This window comes from Rousettus aegyptiacus, unplaced genomic scaffold (assembly GCF_014176215.1).
Source record: "Rousettus aegyptiacus isolate mRouAeg1 unplaced genomic scaffold, mRouAeg1.p scaffold_m13_p_5, whole genome shotgun sequence".
Lineage (NCBI taxonomy): Eukaryota > Metazoa > Chordata > Mammalia > Chiroptera > Pteropodidae > Rousettus > Rousettus aegyptiacus.
The window spans coordinates 71914695-71933294 of NW_023416308.1; the positions used below are offsets into that span (position 1 = coordinate 71914695).

Sequence of the window (18600 nt, forward strand, 5' to 3'; positions counted from 1 at the left end):
CACGTCAAAGGAAGTCTACAGGTAGTAACACTCAAAACTGTCTGTCTGTCTGTCTGTCTGTCTACCCACCTACCTACTTACCTATCTATCTGTTTACCTTCTTCACGGACCTCTCAGCATGTACTTCTTCAGCAGACCCAGTCTCAGTCCTTCATTCTCTTTCTCTGTCCATCTATAACCCTCTTTTCTCCCACTGTCTGTTTCCTCACCTGTCTTAGAATCCTGGAAGATATTGGATAAGATCCATCCATGTCCCAGTATTAGCAGAAACAAGCAGTGGCTTTAAGACTTTGTTTAAAATATAACTCATAGGAATAAGTACTTCTTAGATCCTGCTCAATATACTCACATGTGTAATAACAAACTTGCTCTTGGGCATTGTGAACTCTGGCATTTTTTTTATTCTTTCCTGTTCCATTCCATTCTTTTCTTTAAAAATGCTGTTTCAATGAGGTAACTTAATTTATTAACCCACGAATGGGATGTAACCTACAGCTTGAAAACACTGACCTAGAGCAGTGCACCTCAGACATTCGTGTGCACACAAATCACCTGGGGACCAGATAAGTGGCAGATTCTGAATCTCTAGATCTGTGATGGGACCCACAATTCTGCATTTTCTGACCAGCTCCCAGGTGACACTAATGCTACTTTTCTATAGATCACATGTTGCACAGCCAGGTTCTCCAGCACAGGAACTGTTCAGCACCATGGACAGGAGGCCACCCCCAACCAACCAACAAACCTTTGTGTCACCCCAAGTGTTTGGCCTCTCTGCAAAGCAAATGGCGCCATTGAGGAGAACTTTCCAGAAAGTGCCTGACCATGCTGAATGCTCTAGTTTGCTCTCTCTCTCCCTCTCTCTCTCTCCCCACCTCTAATTGGTAGAACCCTTGGATTGGAACAGTCAGTGCCCCAGCCAAGGACTGGGACATGAAGTAGAGGGCTGGGGTCCCTGAGGAGCTCTGCTCATAGGAGATGGTCCAGCTCCTCTCACATTTCCCCTGACTCCCCTGGTTTGCTCCAGGTCCTGCCTGGTGACTCACTGTGGCTCTGCCTTTACCTGGGGTCTTGCAGAAAAGACTCAGAATGCACTTCCCTCACAAGTTCCTTCTGGTGAATGCCTACTCCCACACTATTACTCAGCTTAAATGATGAGGCAGCATTTTTGCCTTGTGTGTATTCTTCTTACCCTTTGTTGGAACTCTAAGCATGTATTATTAGAAACATCTCTGGTTCATATCATCCTCAAAGAAGGCCGAACTTTCTTGGCCCTGGTCACATTAGAGTCACCTGCAAAATACTGATGCCCAGGCCTCAGCTCAGACCAATTAAATCAGTATCTCTGGGTGAGAAGCCTGGGCAGCAGTACATTTTAAAGTTCCCAAAGTGACTGCAGTGTGTAGTTAGGGCTGAGAATTACTGCATTAGTCTGTCAGCTCCATGAGGATACAGATCATGTCTTATTCACCTTTTCTATCCCTTCTTCTCCATCCTCCTCTTTTTTCCTCCTCTTTCTTTTTCTTCTTACCTCTTCCAGCATGTAGCACAGTGTCCTAGCCTTCTAGTAGGTGTCTAATGAATAACTAATGTTACTAGCTAAAATTTCTTTAGCACCTATTATGTGCCAAGAACTAAATGCTAGCATTTTCCCTGCATTGTCTCACTAATAAAACAGACCTATGAGATAGATCTGATTTATACCAGTTTTCAGAGGAAGGAACTGAGGTTTAGAAAGGTTAAATCACTTAGCCAAGGTCACACAGCAAGAGGCAGAGCCAGCATCTGAGCTTGATCCAGGGGTGTGCCAGGCAGCTTGGAAAGGCAACACCAGGCTGTTACAGCTCAAGCTCTAGCACCTTCTGTCAAGGGAGACCTAAAGCTACAGGCAAACTGTATTTGTTTCTTGCTACCATCAATTTTTCTAGAGTTTTAAGGAAAATATAGAATTTTTATTAATGTTATTATGCTATTATTTTTTTAAAAAATAAGACCCTTAATTAAGTATGTTCTGTTTGTCAGGCACTAAACTTAGCGATTAATATCCATCACCTTCATTATCCACTTGAGCTCCATGGTGACACTGTGAGGTAATTATGAGTATTTCTACTTTACAGATGGAAACGCTGAGGCTTAGAGAGGGTATGTGGCTCTCAAACTGAAAAGCAGAGAGTCGGGTTTGAACTCAGCTTTTCCTGCCTGCAAAGCCAGTATCCCTTAATGGCTCTGCCCATTAGGTATTTGCAAAACAATCTCAGCATGATTATCTCATTAGATTCTCTGAACTCAACAGGGAGATGGATGATATGATTGAAAGAAAGGCTTGGGCTACAGAGTCTTTTTTCCAGTGGAGGATGGAGGATCACAGGGATTGGCCACCTGGGAGAAGAGAACATACTGGGGTCTCCACAGACCAGAAGGGCTTCACATAGAAAGTGCAAGTGGCTCAGCCTTTGCTCACCTCCCCAGAGCTCCTGGCATTCTTGATATCCCTCTCAAGAGGCGGGGCGGGCGAGTCCAAGACAGGGCCATCACTCTGCCCGCTTGCAGAGGGAAACAGAGAAGCCTCTGTTGTTGCTACCGGAGCTCCGCAATGATAGATGGAGAGCCATTTGTTGAGCCTGAAGCCATCATTCATAGAGGACAATGGCCCACTGGGACCCAACACATTTGGAGAAGAGTATGAAACAGACAGAAGCAGGATTATGTGAAACAAAGCCAAAGGAAATTTGTTAGGAGTCTGATTTCCAGAGCCTTGACATCGTCAGGAATGAAGCTCTTTCTGTGCAAGAGTTATTAGCAAATGTATTTAGAGCTGAGGCAAGTTCGCTGGCTTCCTGGTGTCTGTTACCAGCAAACATTGGAAATGATTGTGTAGGATTTAGCAGAGGATTATCCTTTCAGAACGCATTATGTGGGGGTATATTTTGTTAGGGAGGGTCTGGTGCATGTAATTTACTGTGCTTTGTGGTGAAGAACTGGAGTGGGGAGACGTGGACCTGTAGCTTCAGAACCATCAACTGGATGGTTCTGGGAATAAATAAACCAAAGGACTAACTTAATTTGGCTTTGGAATCCTATCCTAATATACTAGGAAACCCCCACTCCCCATTTTTTAATCTGTTAACATTGCTTGTATGAATACGGGCTTACAGTTACAAAAACAACTGAAGTCAGGAAAGAATGACATAGGGTCTACTTCCTCGCCTTCTAGTTTCAGGTCAGGGAGCATCATCAGCCACACAAACAGATTATTTCTGACAGTGCCTAAGAATGGGATTTTCTGGAAGACAAATCTAGTGTGAAGAGAAGCCTTAATGAATGTACAAATAGTTGGGTAGCCAGTCCCAATGGTAACGCCATACACAGCCTCTAAGACCAGACTCGCTGCTTAGAATGAGTTTACTTGTCTTGGCAGAGAAGGCTGTGTGGGGTGGGGGCTGGTGCATCTGAGTAAAAGAAGAACAACCCACTTCAGAATGTGCTTGTGGCAGGCTTGGCAAGGACGGTATCCACGCTGCCATGTGCTCTTCCCGTCTTGTGTCTCACCATGCCTAGTGGCGGCCTTCCAACAAAGGAATGCTGGGAGCATTTGCTTACTGAGAGCCTTGCTGACTGCCTGGTTCTTTACTTGGCACTGGGGATATAAAGATAAATGAATTCAGAGGTGGTATTGCTCAGTGGTTAAGATCATGTTTATCGGAGCCCCATGGCCTAAATTCAAGCAGGAGCTCTGTGTCTTGCTTGTCTGGACATACTACTTGACCTCTCTGTGACTCCAGTTCACTTGAAAAATGGGAGTACTTACAGGACAAACCTTCTAGGGATGCTGTGAGCATTAAGTAAGCTAATATGTGTAAAGCATTAGATAAGTTAATATATGTAAAGCCTTAAATTTACAAGAATTTATAGCCCATAGTGTTATATCGTGTTTTTGTTGTTGTTATTATTATCATTATTTGACACATATATATACTGAAATATACTCTTTGTCAAGTCCTATTCTATGTGCCAGGGAGATGGCAGTGAATAGGACATGGCATCTGCCTTCATGGACTCTTGTGTTGAGGAGTCAACCACATAAATGATTATGTGGCAGGAAGTGATATGTCCTCTGAATAAGATTCAGATGGAGTACAGTGGGGAGTTGTAGGTGGGAGAAATCAAGATCAGCCTGATGCACCAAGGAGCGCTTCCTGGAAGAGGGAGCGCTTATCGTGGGCTTTGAAGTGTCGGGAGGAATTTCCCACGTGGAGATGGCAGAGTGGGGGTCAGCACTGACCCCCACCTTGGAGGAGCTCTCCTTCTTGTGAGAATATGAGGTGACTTTGAAAGCTTCAGAGACTCACTCAGGGCACTGCAGCCAGTAAAACATTCACAGAACATACAAACAGGCCACTACCCTGAGCATCTTGGGATTCTGAGGAGGGAGAGACAGCAGGAGCTTGAATTGCAGGAAAACACTTCTCACAAGGGTCGGGGAGCAGACAGCAAATGGGTTTGTATCTTTCCAGAAGGGGAACCAAATGAGCAAAAGTTCAGAGGCAAGAATGGGCAGAAAACATCTAGAGAATGGTGAGCAGACCTGCATGGAGGCCACCAAGGGTGTGCTGGGAGGGGAGGTTGGGTAGTTTAATTACGAATTGCCCAGGAGGGTAAGCTTCAGTGCTGAGCTTTAGTCTTCAAGCCAAAGAGTGGCAGGTGAATATGATTTCACTTGGAAGATTTTTATGGGCTCGTGAAAAACACTATATTGCAGGCTTGTAAAATATTAGCCCAATCAACAAAGTAGGATTAACAAGGTCCAATAGAGGCCAAGCTCGAGGAAATAAATAACACATCCATTGTGCTATTGGTTCCCCTCTGTGCCTCAGCTGCCTCCAGCGCTCAGCCCCCAACAGCTCTGAAGTAACAATGACATGGAATGGAGAGACCAGCATGTAATGTGCCAGACATGGTGCTGGCCACTTGCCCTGTGTCTCTGCACTTAATCATCATCACAGAAACCCTGTGAGGTTTAGGCATAGAAACAGAGAGAGAGGTTATGTGAGCTTGGGAATTCAGTCTCCCTGACTCCCAGCCACAGCCTCATCCATTTATGATGCAAGGAAATTCAATATACTCATGATTGTCAGATGGAGGGTCTTATCCAGTTAGAAGCTAGAAATGCCCAGTGTACACAATGAGCAATCTGAATGGTTTTCATTGTATTCACTGTGCCATTCACACACTCCCTTCCATGTCCCATGTCACTGTAACTTGAGTCAATGAAGTAATTTGTGAACCTGAGGACGTCTGTCTCCAAGTAGGTACTCTCTAAAGTAAAGTTTTCTGTGGGTAACATGTAAACATAAATATTTAAAAAATGAAATCTAAAGAAAGCAAAACAGAACCCTCTCCTTCCTACTCACTCTATGGCTGTGACTGGGGAGGTTGGGGGAGGCCTTTGAGCTTCCTTTTTGTCATACTCATTTTATTCCTTTTCCCAGAGAGACCCCACAATGACCCCGTCCTCCCAAGACCCCAGACCTGAGGAAATAAATAACACTGGGGATATAAAGATAAATGAATTCAGAGGTGGTATTGGGGAAATTCAGAGGTGGGAGTGGGGAAATAATTTATTCAAAGCCTTACCCCCTGCCACTCCATGTCTGGGGTAAGCACTGGTTGGAACAGGCAAGCTGAGGAGTTCCATTGTTAGTTACAGTGAGGACATTGATGCAATGGAAGGAACTCGGGGGATGGCGTCAGTCCTACCTTCCTACCACGGATGGGCCTTACTTTCCTCATTCCACACTTGGAAACTAGTGAATTTCCAGCTCCTGGAAATTAAGTGAAGTGGTGTGTAAAAGTATCCGGTGTGAAGCCTGGCACGGGTGGATCCTCAGGAACTGCTGTGATTGATCCGACTTTTGTTCACGAAAGAGATGATCAAAGAAACAATGTACTGTCTTTACCTGTGTTTTGGCGGCCTTTGATGTTATAGACTAAAGTCTCTATTTTATCCTAGACTTAGGACCATGTGGCATGTTAACTTGATAACAAGATGGTATTTGGTGAACTCTCCAATAATACTCTTTATTTGCCACCTTCTTATGCCACTCATGACGTATCTGCCTTATGTATTGTTCACTACCTCATTCAGCAGAGATTTGTGGAAGATCTCCCATGCACTAGGCCTTGTGCTGGGCTATGAGTAGATAGCAGAATGAGGCAGAGCTCTGCCCACAGGAACTCCCCACCGGCTGGAGGGACACACATATATACTAACAGTTATGGTCCTGTGTGGAATGTGGTCTGGTCGATGGAGGTAGAGGAAGAAGACAGAGCAGGTTTCCAAAGGCAAACTTGAACTGATCTTGAAGGTCAAGCTGAAGATGGCCAGATGAAAAAGGGAACAGCATGGGCGGCAGCATTGGGCTATAGAGATGATGACACATCAGGAAAACATGAAAGGCTCTGTCGGGTTTCAGATGAGGAAACCAGTGCTGTGAGATATCAAAAATATTCATGTAATGGATGCCACCCTTGGCAAGTCTTTTCCCTTTTTTGAGCCTGTTTTCCCATCCTTTGAACAAAGGTTCCTTCCAGACCAAATATCTAAGATTCTCCAAGTCTCTGGCTCAGAGCCTGCAAATTAGTATGAAGCAGACTTGGCTCTCTGTCTATTTATCTTATCGTCCTATTTATATTTGGAAGCCTGATTCTTCATCTGTTAGAATTGCTGCATTACCCACCCTGGAACCATCTCTGTTTACCTTGATGTGTTGTGAGCACGATTCAGGGTTATTAATAAAACAAGGCAGCCTCACAGCAGCAAGAGGTGGGGAGCACAATTTTATGACCAGCTGTCTCTGCTGGGGGAACCTTGGTTGCTGTAGTGAGAATGCTCACCCTGCATAGGCACCATCTGACCTCCAGGGTCATCAGCCCTGGGTTGATGGGGTGAGGACCCTCTTGACCCATATGAGAAATACTGACCTGTTTCCTCTTCTCCCCTACCCGAACACCCTAGGGCTATAAACTGACAACCTGTGGAGATGTTTTGGGGTTAGATCTTATTTTAATATCAGGACATTTAATATAAAAATTTGGACACTTAGCAAAAAATATGGATTTCCACCATCTCTTAGAAAGTTTTGGTAATACTAGGCTCTGCTCTGCCTACTTTGCAGAGCCACTTCTCAAGTGCATGATTTTCCCATACAGGACCATCATTTCACTTCCCTGAACCTTGGGTTCACACCTTCCTGTGTAGCATCCTTCATTGGTACTGAATGCTGCTGCCCTTTTAAGAAGAGCATGAGTTCTTAAGTTTGCCACAGTCCCCAACCATCCTTATTGCCTTAACCTCTACAGGCATTTGTGTTTGCCACCCTAGATCTCCTCCTTCATTGAAACCCAAAGTTCATATTTTGGATTTCCCATGAGGCAGTATATAATAATTAATCAGAAGCTATTGAGCTATACAAGGGCAGAGCACTATGCAGGTAACAAGGCCCTTTCCTGTTCATTTCTCATCCTATCCTCAGAGCAGCCTTGAGGTGGGTGTGATTATTCCCATTTTACAGATGAAGAAACCAAGACTCAGGGGAGTGAAATTACAGTCCTATGTGTTGAGTTTGGAGAATCATGCACCTGGGACATGGCTCTGTAAAGTGGGCCGAGCATGGCTGGGAGGCCACAGGAGGCCTGTACTAGAATCTGACTTTAACTCTCACTTTCTGGGTAACTCTGTACAAGTCTCTGCCCCTTCAGGGGCTTCAATTTCCTCCTCTGTAAAGTTAGTCACTGCCCTAAATCAGAAGTTCTTAATGCAAGCATGTGGCTGGGAAATAAGTTAGCATCTTCTTCCATTGTGAATATAGGCAAGAAGCCACAATAGCATCAGAAGTCTCTGGGAATTTTTTACCAGGAGGAATTCCTTTATAGTTGTTTGAGATACCTCAAAAATAGCATTTATACTCATTACTACTTCAGGGTTATGAAAATTATTAAACCTGCCTCTAGATCTTGTTATAAATCTTGATATAAAAGAAATAAAAATATTACTATATCACAAATTTATCATTTTAACATTTTGATAACCATTTCAATACAATTAGTTCTTGCTATAATCCTATGGATTTTATTTTATGCATTTAGAAACATTTTTTTTTTCTTTATGAGAAAGAATCTGTAAGTTTCAATAACCTGCCAAAGGGATCCATGAGACAAAAAGGCTAAGGTCCTTGTCCCAGATGATCTTAGGGTTACTTGAACGCCTGGGACTTCAGGCCCTGTGAGTATCAGGCCCAGAGACACTCATTCAGCAGCCCAGGCTGTGCTGTATCCACACCTGTAGCAGCTTCGGAGGCAATTCCCTGGACACTATTCTGCCTAGTTGGCGTTCAGTTACATCAGGCCAACCTCTCCCAATTTGTTGGTGGCCAAAGATGTCAGAGAAGGCTGGGACAGGGCCAGAGCAACAGGGATGGAACTGCTCTCATCTGACCCTTCTAACAGGCCTTGGCACCTCCTGAGGCCTCTCGCACTGGACAGTGCTGGGTGCTTGGCTCTTTAGTCTTCAGATCCTCAGTCTCCATCTTCTCACCTGCATCTTCCTTGCAGATCCTTGTGCAGGAATCCCACACCTGGGAGGCCTGGGTACTTCCTGTCATTTTGCAGGGAAGTTAGCCAAGCTGTAGAGAGGGAAAATGCTTGGCGGACAATCACACAGCTTGTCAGGGTCAGAGGAGGGACCAGAGTCCATCTATGCTGATGCCTATTTCCTAGAACATGTGACCTAGTCTCAGCTTACCAAGGGGCTGCCATTGCCTGTGGATATGGATACACAGGCAGAGCAGACCTCTGCCATAATACCTCAGGAGGGGCCTGGGGGCCTTCTACATGCCACACCTTATACTCTGGATTTTGGGGAGGGCCTCAGGGTCCCAGGGAGGAGCTAAGGTTGTAATGAGAGGCATCCAGTGGCTCAGGCAATGGCTGCATAGCAACGGGTGTGGAAGTGTTTCCATATTTTAACTACAGGCACAACTGTCTGATGTGCACCTGCTGATCTAGACTGTGAGTCTAGACAGAGAGGCTTCCCAAAGGAAGTGACATTTGAGCTGAGATATGAAGGAAGGGCCTGCAAAGCTGCAGGTAGTAGTAGAAGAAACAGCCTGTTGTAAATGTTCTAAAACAGGACCGATGGTGAGAAGTTTAAGGAAATGAAAGGGGTGGAGCATATGGGGAATAGAGGCAGAAGTGCCAGTAGGAAGTAGGCTCTCTGGGCCCTGGAGCCAGGGGAAGGGTCATATTTCTTAGAGCAGAGAATACAAGGAGATTAGTTGAGAGGTCACTGCAGAATCCCAGCTGAGAGATGACTGTGGCTTAGACTAAGGTAGTGCAAGCAGAGATGGTGAAAAGCAGACAGGATTGGGAGAGTTAAAAACCAGAAGAATTTTGATGATGGGCATTTATGGTGTATAGTGAAAAGGGGTGGGTATCAGGGAGTAGCCTAGGTTTCTAGTTTGTGCTGCTGGTGGAAAGTGGCATCACTCACTGAGATGGAGACCAGCAGAAGAGGACATTTTGGAGGTAAAGACTGAGCAGCTGACATGTTGAGTTTGAGATCGACAGGGCATCCAAGTGCCATGAAATATTCTTCTAGTTCCCGCTCTGTGTAATTAAGGCAACAACAAAAAAAGCCTTGTCCTCAACTATAAAATTGAGGAAGTAAAACCTGTTTTATAGAGTCATTGTAAAGGTTATTATGAACAGGGAGTGGAAGCAACTCACACATTGTAAGCAGGCATTGACCATAGGCAATCACTGGCAGCAGCTAATTTTAATTAAACATATATGCTCAGGAATCTTACAAGATCCTGTTTTAATGAGGCACATCTGGTACAATTTTTCCTTTACGAAATAAAGTTTTGAGTTCATGACAATGGTGGTGGTGGTGGTGGTGATGATGATGATGAAGAACATAGTGGTGGTGATGATTCTGTTTCTTCAGCTGTTTGAATCATATTAAGTGTCTGCCTCCATCATTTAGGGAGTTGGTGTTGTATAGGGGAAGGATCATTAGGCTCAGATTCAGATATTTGTGCTCTATTCCTGCCTCTGAAGCCTTGGGCAGGTCATATAATCTCACTGAGACTTAGTTTCTTCGGTTGTAAAATGGGGATGGTGATAATATATGCCTCCCAGGATAGTTATAAAATTCAAACTACATGGCTTTGTGTGAAGTTAGTGCAATGCCCATTGCCAGATGCATAGTGGTGCTTAATAAGAGTTACTGCCTTGCTCTTTCTCGCTTGACCATAGTTCCTGTGCCTTAGTGATATTAGTCCCCTCCCGGGGAGACCTCAGCCCCACTTCTCCCTTAGCCTGCTATCACCCCCTCTTCATCCCCTGTAGTCTAGCCATGGATGGCAACACCGCTTTCTCTACACATGCCCTCCGTGAGCCTGAAATTCCCTTCTCTCACCTTTTGGTGGTCAAATATTTTTAGTCTCCAGGACCTAGTGCCACCTCTTTCATGAAGCTTTTCTGATGCTGCCAAGGTGAATCCAAAACCTTGTCTCTTCTGTCACTGTAGCACTGTGACTTGGCCTCCCTTGAACACATCTATCACTCAGCTTTGGGTTACAGCATAGATCTGTATCCTTGACTATAAACCTCTTGAGCCCATGGCCTTGTCTATTATAATAGCTTACAACCCTGAAAACTGAGCCCAGGTCCACACACAAAAGTAATTTAACTGAATGGAATTAAATTAATTGGACTGATTGAGGCTGGGTAGCATCTCAGCCACCCTATCAGTGGCTCCAGGCAAGGGCTGTGAGACAGCAGGGGGAGTGAAAGGCCTATAGCAAAGGATGATCTAGCCCAGCTGAGTCAGAAAGAACCAGGTTTTTGGGTGGTTTTGCAGTTGATGCCTAAAAGGACCCTTGTCAGGGCAGCTCCATAGCAGCCATGCCTACAACCTCTGGTAATTGGGCCACAGCAGTCAAGCTGCTACGAAGAGCCGGGCTTCAGCAGAGAAGGCAGTGAATTAAATATAATTACTATATAATTTGACTTGAAATTAAGTCAATTTAAGAGACATTTATTGAATATGGGCAAAAACAAGGTGGAGAGTAGGAGGGAGCTACAGAAAAGCACGAGACATCAACCTTGCCTTTTGGATGTTTCCACTCAGGTGAACTTATAGTCACCAAAGCCAAGGCTTCACATTTTTGACATGGAAAGATAGGTGACATTACTTCATGATTTGGCTTAATTGAACCAGAGACTGTGCCCTTCAAAGCAGGCCTGTTTTTGTTTTTGTTTTTTCTTTTTACTTCAACTGCTTTCTGTATAATGACCCATATTAGTTTATTCATAAAACCTAAAGTTGATTGTTGGTCCTTAGGTCCTTAGGTCCTTAGGAAATAGGTAGGTTATTTAATTTTTTTTTTTTTAATTTAGGAGAAAAATTCAGTATTTGTTGAGTACTTATGTGCTATGCTGAGTTCTGAGTAGATAGTGCTGAACAGAGAGTTCAAGTTCCTGCCCTCATGGTGCTTTCAGTGTGCTGCTCATTAAACAAACTATGCCAAACAGTGTTTTAATTGCAGTTGTGAGATGCGCCACAAAGGAAAACTCTAGTAAATAGCCGGAGGAGCTCAGTTAGTCTCGGGGTTCAGGGCTTCTCTGAGGAGATGGTATTTAAACTGAGAGGACTGAAGGATGAATCTGGGTTAGCTAGCAAAGAGGAGAGCAAACAACTTTTCACGCAGAGGACACAGTACACCCAGCACCTTGAATGGGGAAGAAGTATGACCCAACTGAGGACATGAATTGAGGCCAATGTGGCTAAGTGCAGAGATGGAAGAAAAGATGGATACATTTAGAGATCCAAGAAGGGCAAAAACTAGGTCCTAGATGCAGCCTTTTAAGGCACAGGGGCACATTATGGACTTTGGATTTGATCTTCCATGGAAAAGGAAGCTGTTCAAGAGTTTTAGGCTGGGGAGATGATCTAATTTGCATTTTTAAGAAGTCCCGCTAGCTTCTGGATGGTGAGAGAATTGGAATAGAGGATGTGGGGAGACAAGTTAGAATGTGCAACAGTCTAGGTGAGAGATGATGATAGTTCTTGCACTAGAGAAAGAGAAAAATGAACCAAATTAAGGTCAGGTCTACTTAGGAAATAAGACATATAGGCCTTTGTGACTGGTTGAGGGTAGTGATGCACAGGTAAATGGCAAGGCAGGTTTTCGGCGGGGCAACTTGTAGATAGTGGTGCTATTCAATGTGATTGAGCACACTGGAGGAAAGCTAAAAAAATAATTAAGGCAAAAGACAAATGGTAAACTCTTATATACCAAAAAAGAAAGAGACTAACACTTAACCAAGAAATGGGGAAAGGATAGTGAACTTGCAGTTCCCAAAAGCAGAAGTACAAATAGCCAAAAAATATTGAAGTAGATGTTTAACTGATATTCAAAAGATGAAGATTAAAAAATTAATCTCCATTTACCTATCACAATGGCAAAGATTAAAAAATAGCAGTTTAATGCTTAATGTTGATGACAGCATGAGGAATTGGTACTGCTGGTGGAAATTTAAAATGATAGTCTTTTCTGGGAGACAGTTATAAAATTTTAAAAAATATTAAGCAATATGATCTAACTACATAAACAAATAATCAGTTAAGATATATGCACAAAAATATTAAAGTATCCATTCCAGTGAAAAATTGAAAACAAACTATATGTCCATCAGTAGATTGATTGTACATCTATGTAACCTTTTAAAAATAGCTTAAAAATTAATGTGTATAGTATGATCCCATTTTGTAAACTATCTGGATGTATATATTTGTGAATATTTGTGAATATGGGCATTACGTAAGAAAGTTTAGAAGAAAATCTATCTAAACTCACATTGCTAGTGGTAGGAGAGTTTTTATTGCGTTTAATGTATTTGGGTAAATACAAACATAATATTTTAAAAAGAGAGAACACAATAACTACAATATAATAGAGACTATAATTGTTACCGTAAGGGAGCCCAAAGGAGAGATTGACAAATGCTGACTCGGCTGGTGGAGAAGTCTTCATGGAAGAGGTGCCATTGGATAGAGTATGAATAATCAAGGCTATGTTTGTTTTTCTGTTTCTGTGTGGCTTTGTAGTTCATATTCAATGAGACATAAGGAGCTCTACAGAAAGAAAGCCTGAGCTAATTCTGCAGGCCCTTTGGTGTGTTTGCTCTCTGGTCTTAAAAAAATTCATGCCAATTAATTTTAAACCAGATGACAGGAAATGGAAACTTAGAGCTCTAGAAAGACACCCAACAACAGCTTCGATCAGTATCCAGTACAGTCACTTTGCCACTTTCTCCCACTTCCCCTGACTCAGCTGGGATTTTATACTTGTTTGCAGTGACAATGGCATTCCTGGATTTTGTCATCAGTCCTTTCTATTTCCTTGGTTACTGTCTTGGATCTTTGAATAAAGAATAATTTTCACTTCACCCGGTTTTAGCTATTATGCAGCTCCTTTTGGGAACTTAAATATGCATTGATACAGTTTAGCCACTTTATGGAAAAGCTAGTGACCTAACAGAACAGAATGACCCTGCCTTGATTGGGAAACAGAACTTAATTGGTGGCCTGATGCTATGAAATTGCAACTTTGGGGTCTGATGAGGGCCAGAGGGGAAACTGAATATACTCATAGAGGACAGGGTCAGAAGTAGGCAATTGGAGCCCAAGATTGGCCATTCAGTTCTTTCAGTTATTAGCTGCGTGACCTCAGGCAACTATCTTGGCATACAATAAGTGTTAGGTAATTTTGCTGTATCAGCTTTGAAATATGACAAACTTAGGTTCTAAGATCTGGCAGTGAGGGAATTTAGACCAATCTTTCCAAGAGAAAATAGGGGTATCGCTGGGAGCAGAGTAGCACAGGGGATGAGCATTTTAAATTTCAAAGTTATTTATTTTAATGAGTGTGTGTGTGTGTGTGTGTGTGTGTGTGTGTAAGCAGCACCTCAAACCTATGAGTTCATAGATAGTTTTATATAGAATAGGCATGATTAAAAATTTCTTTAAATTGTTAGCAAATATTTTGCAATTATCGAATCCATCTTGGTTGAAAGATTGCCTTTCATTGGACCATGAGAGAGAAGGGGCAGAAATAAAAAGCTGCAGAAACTTTTTAAAAAATTCATTAAAAATAAAATTAGACCAAAAAAACATGAATCGATTTGGAAAAAAAACATTAATGATAGCAGAGGTAAGACATCAGTATGACAAAAATTTTGGAAGTGGTACCAAAATGACTGCAGCGGGCCTTGGATGGATCACTGAAACTCACCGAGTTGCATTTGTCTCACCTATAAAATCTCCCAAGATGGTTATGAGGATCATGAAATAATATCTGTAGGTATTATCGGCTCAGTAGCTATCACATAGTAGGGACTCAAATATATGAATTTCCTTCCCTTTATCTTAGCCTTACCTTTTTAAATTAAAAGTGATCTCTCAGATTGGCCATTCTGGTTCCCTTATTTTCCAGATAAGGTAACTGAACCCTGACTGTGGAAAAACTAGTCAAGGGCTCCTGAAGTCACATGCTTCTCACTCTACTGGGCTCAGGTGTGCACGGTGTGTTCCAGAGACCTGACCACAGGCCTGAAAAGTCTTAGGGGAACTGACAAAGGCATGGAAATAAAAATGAACTAGTAATATAGGTAACAGTCATGGTATAACACTGGGGTCAGGGAGGGGGAATCATGATCTGCATGATACTTTCAGTATAGTGCATCTTCATAGTCCCTGCTCTGCAAAATGGAAAACTCTATGTACAGAAGAAAACAGTTTTTGAAAAATATTGGAAGTGAGTATATTGATGTTGTGGTATTTTTCTTCGCTCTATTTCTCCTGATATTTAATGGTCTTTTGCATTTTGACATCTATGAAAAATAAGTGTAAAAATGATCGGTAGGTTGAACTTTCTTTACCCAGAGCTGGGCACCATCAGCACCATGCATGTCACATAACTATTAATTATCACACTTTATTTTTGAAATAATTGCCTTCTAGCCCGAGTTACATGGATGGGATCATAAGTAGTTGGTAACTAATATTAGGTATAAAACCTGTGATGCATTTAGTCCCGTGGTCTCAAGGGATTAACTGAGATTGTCTTCTTGTTTTGCAGATGGAAAAACTGAGAATCAGAGAGGGGTAGTGATCTCTCGGGCACTTGGTCAGTAGGTAAGTGGTAATGCTCAAAGTGAGCCTGAAACAAGATACGTGTCTTGTCTCCACATCTCCGCAGGCCCATTGTCCCAATCTGTGGCTTATACAGTTCAAGCCAGAAAATAGATGGGTTAGTTTGAGGCATTTGGGCATTATTTGTATTTGTGGTTTCTATTTGTTCCCACTGTCAAGTAGGAATGTTTAACATGTAAGTTTGTGAAGGCCTCTTAGGCATTGCCTGGCTCATATTGGATCTTTCCATGGAAATAGTAGAGCTCATTCAAATCGAGCCCATGCTGTAGCTAATGTGACATTACTGAACTTTTAACAGACCTAAGTGTTCGGTGTGTCCAGAACAGAGAGCCTTGGACTCAGGCGTCAGGGGATCTGGGTTCCAGTCCCACCACAAGCGGTTCTGATACCTTGAATAAGCCATTTAACTTATGGAGTCACTAATTTTTCATTCATTCTTTCAAACCATTTCAAAATGTTTGGGACCGGCCTCGGTGCTAGGCATAGGAGATAACAAGATCAATATAACATAGGTTTTGCCCTTGAGGTTCTCAGAGCCCAATTGATGAGCTCCTATGTTTCCTCATTAGTCTCATCATGAGAATTTCTAACATCAGCTTTGGAGATTACATCCTGTAGGGCATTTTGTGATTTTCCCTGAAAAGAACTTGTTGCCATTTTGCAGAGGAGAGAACTATGGCTTGGAGAGTTAGCCGAGGCCACATAGTGAGTAAGAGCTAGAACTGACCTTGAAACCCAGATTTACTGACTCCAAAGCATTTGTTTCTTATAACAGCAAACTGTTCCGCCTGCTAGTTTCAGCATTTGAGTGGGTGTTTTTGTAGGCTGCCCCTTAGAAGTTAGTAAATGAGGTTAACACCAGGATTGTCTCCATGCTAGTGGGGAAATAGTTTTCTGGTGGATTATTCCAGAAACCATTGCCTTCTCTGCCTGAGAGTGAAAGCAGCCTTGGGCTCTTGGTAAGCAGATAACAAGGAAAACATGCTCAGGACCAGGCCCAGGGACACCTTCTCCAGGCCTGGGATTCAGCATATCAGAAAGACCTGCCATGGGCCTGGATGCATAGCCCCCTTCTGCAGTGACCCTGCTGAACTGTTGCTTTCCACCAAAGCTTAAAGATCCTAGTAGCTTCTGCTGGTACAGAGTTGCCTGGCCTCAGGCAAGATATGAAGAATGATGTGGATTAGAAGCTGTGCTGTTTGTGGAGATAACTGCTTGAGCAGGAAGCGCTTGGGCTCCCTTAAAGTCTGGAACTTCAAAGGGCACTAAACAACTACAGGGACTGGGCTTGGTTTTTCTCTTTTACAGTATTTAGTGAATTGTGGCCATGATGAAGATGTACCTCTGTGTGTGATGTATAGGATGTGTGGGATTTGTAGTGACTATGTGTGTTTATGTATGGGATGTGGGGTTTGTGAGGAGTTTGCGTGTGTGTGTGTGTGTGTGTGTGTGTGTGTGTGTGTGTGTATACTTAATTTCTAGGAAGCAATTCTTATGAAAAAAAGAAAACATTGACGGGCGTAATTTTTCAAGAGGACCCAGAAATGGGCTTTTAATCAGCATCATTAAACTCTTTGATTACAAGGGGAGGCCAGCCATTCTTTCATACTGGCTTGAATCACACAGCCCTCCTTTGCCCTCTTCTTTGGGGTCAGATTAAAACTACTATTCGTATTGGTCTCTCCAAAGCCCTTTCTCCCCCTTCCTGCTCTCCCCAGCCCCTGCCCCTACCAGGTGCTTGTCTGATCTTTCTGTTTAGATCTCAACACAGACAAGACTGGTGTCAGAACTGACAGATGATAGCTGTGGGTGTGTCTGGAATCTGAGTGTCCTGTGTCTCGTGTTGTCCTGGCAGGAAACTTTAGGGTCTTTGTTTAGGAGGTACTCCGGGCTGAGAGATCCTGGGCTCCTTCCTTTCCCTGAGGGTCACTTAGAGCCACGGACATCCAGCAAGTCTGTGTGTGTGCAAGCCCTCTCCTTTATGGATTGAGTTTCCCCTTGCCTGACATGGGAGGAGGAGAAGCTCTGTTGTTGAAAGGTAGGTTTCACTCAAGACTGAAAGCATTCTTCCAGGTCTCCTAAGGAACCTGGTTCCCAGAGTGATTATCTTTCCTGAGCTGAGAGTGAGGCGCTCTGTGACAGGAAGCTGGGCAGGCTTAGCAACAGGCTTATCAGGCCACGCTTTGAGAATGTTCATTCATTTAAACAGGTCGGAGTTTGTGCAGTTTTGTTCTTCTCTGTCCACTGGCTCATTTCTGGGGCTGGTGTGTTCTGATTTGCATGGCTTCTTCTCAGAGGTGATACATTTGGTGAGGTGTGGAGTTCTGCCTGCATCGCCTCTGTTCACTCCAGAACATGGGTACCAAGCATGGGGCTGAGTGTGCAGGAGTGGGCAGCCAGTGTTTTGTAGTCTACATAGAAGCCGCCGGCTCCAGGAAGTAGATTGCCCCAGGTGTGGTACTCATGCCTTGTGTAATATAACAGGCCTGCACTTAAGTCCTAGCTTGGCCTCTTACTTTACCAACCTACTCAATTTCTCTGTGTCTTGGTCCTGGAAGGCCTGCCCTATCTGGAACATTCTGCCTAGTTCTTGCCAGCAACTCTAGTGGAGTGGCCAGCTTCTGGTCCCTGTGTCTCAGAACTGGCTACAAACCAGATATGCCACTACTCACAGTCTTGCCACACATCCCAAGTGGACGTGCTGACTTACCTTGAGACCTACTCAGACAAACTGTCCAGTACTGGAGATAACAGCCATCAGCATTAGTTTTCCAAACACCCTCAGTCATTGCTTTAAACAACATTTATTAACATCTATTATGTGCAACCACTGTGGTAACATCTCAGGTATATTTTTTTCCTAATTTTTATATCTGTTTTCTGAATGAGACAACTAAGTTACAAATAAATTATCATATCCCAGAAAACAAATATTCAGTGAAAATGCCTGGATTTGAACCTAGGTGTTCGGACTAGAAAGCTTATACTCTTGACCTCTATAAAGCATGTAGCACACAATGGCCGGGTGGAGGGGGAAAGGTTGTCATTTATTAGCAATAGTTCTTTTAAAAGTAATCGTTAATAAAGTGCACACCACATGGCATCTTGTTAGTTATTCAGTATTCCTCTCTCACTGGATGGTGAGGTTCTTGAGGGCAGAAACTGGAAGCCCCAACTCCTTGTAAGGTACAAGATTTACAGCAACTGATCAATAAATGTTTGAATGATTAATAGTATTAATAATGGCTAACTATCACTGACTATGTGCTAGGCAAAGCACTAAGTGCTTTCTATGTATTATTTAATTCTTCAAATAATCCGTA

General features: G+C 43.1%; 1 protein-coding gene across 13 annotated transcripts in view; it reads left to right on the forward strand.

Moving 5' to 3' along the window:
- Positions 1–18600, forward strand: part of TENM4 (teneurin transmembrane protein 4) — a 690656-nt gene that overhangs the window by 125306 nt on the left and 546750 nt on the right. For all 13 annotated transcript variants that reach the window (XM_016161403.2, XM_016161409.2, XM_016161404.2 and 10 more), the window contains exon 2: positions 15204–15259. The gene's annotated coding sequence lies outside the window, so the exon portion shown is untranslated. The remainder of the gene's footprint in view (positions 1–15203; positions 15260–18600) is intronic.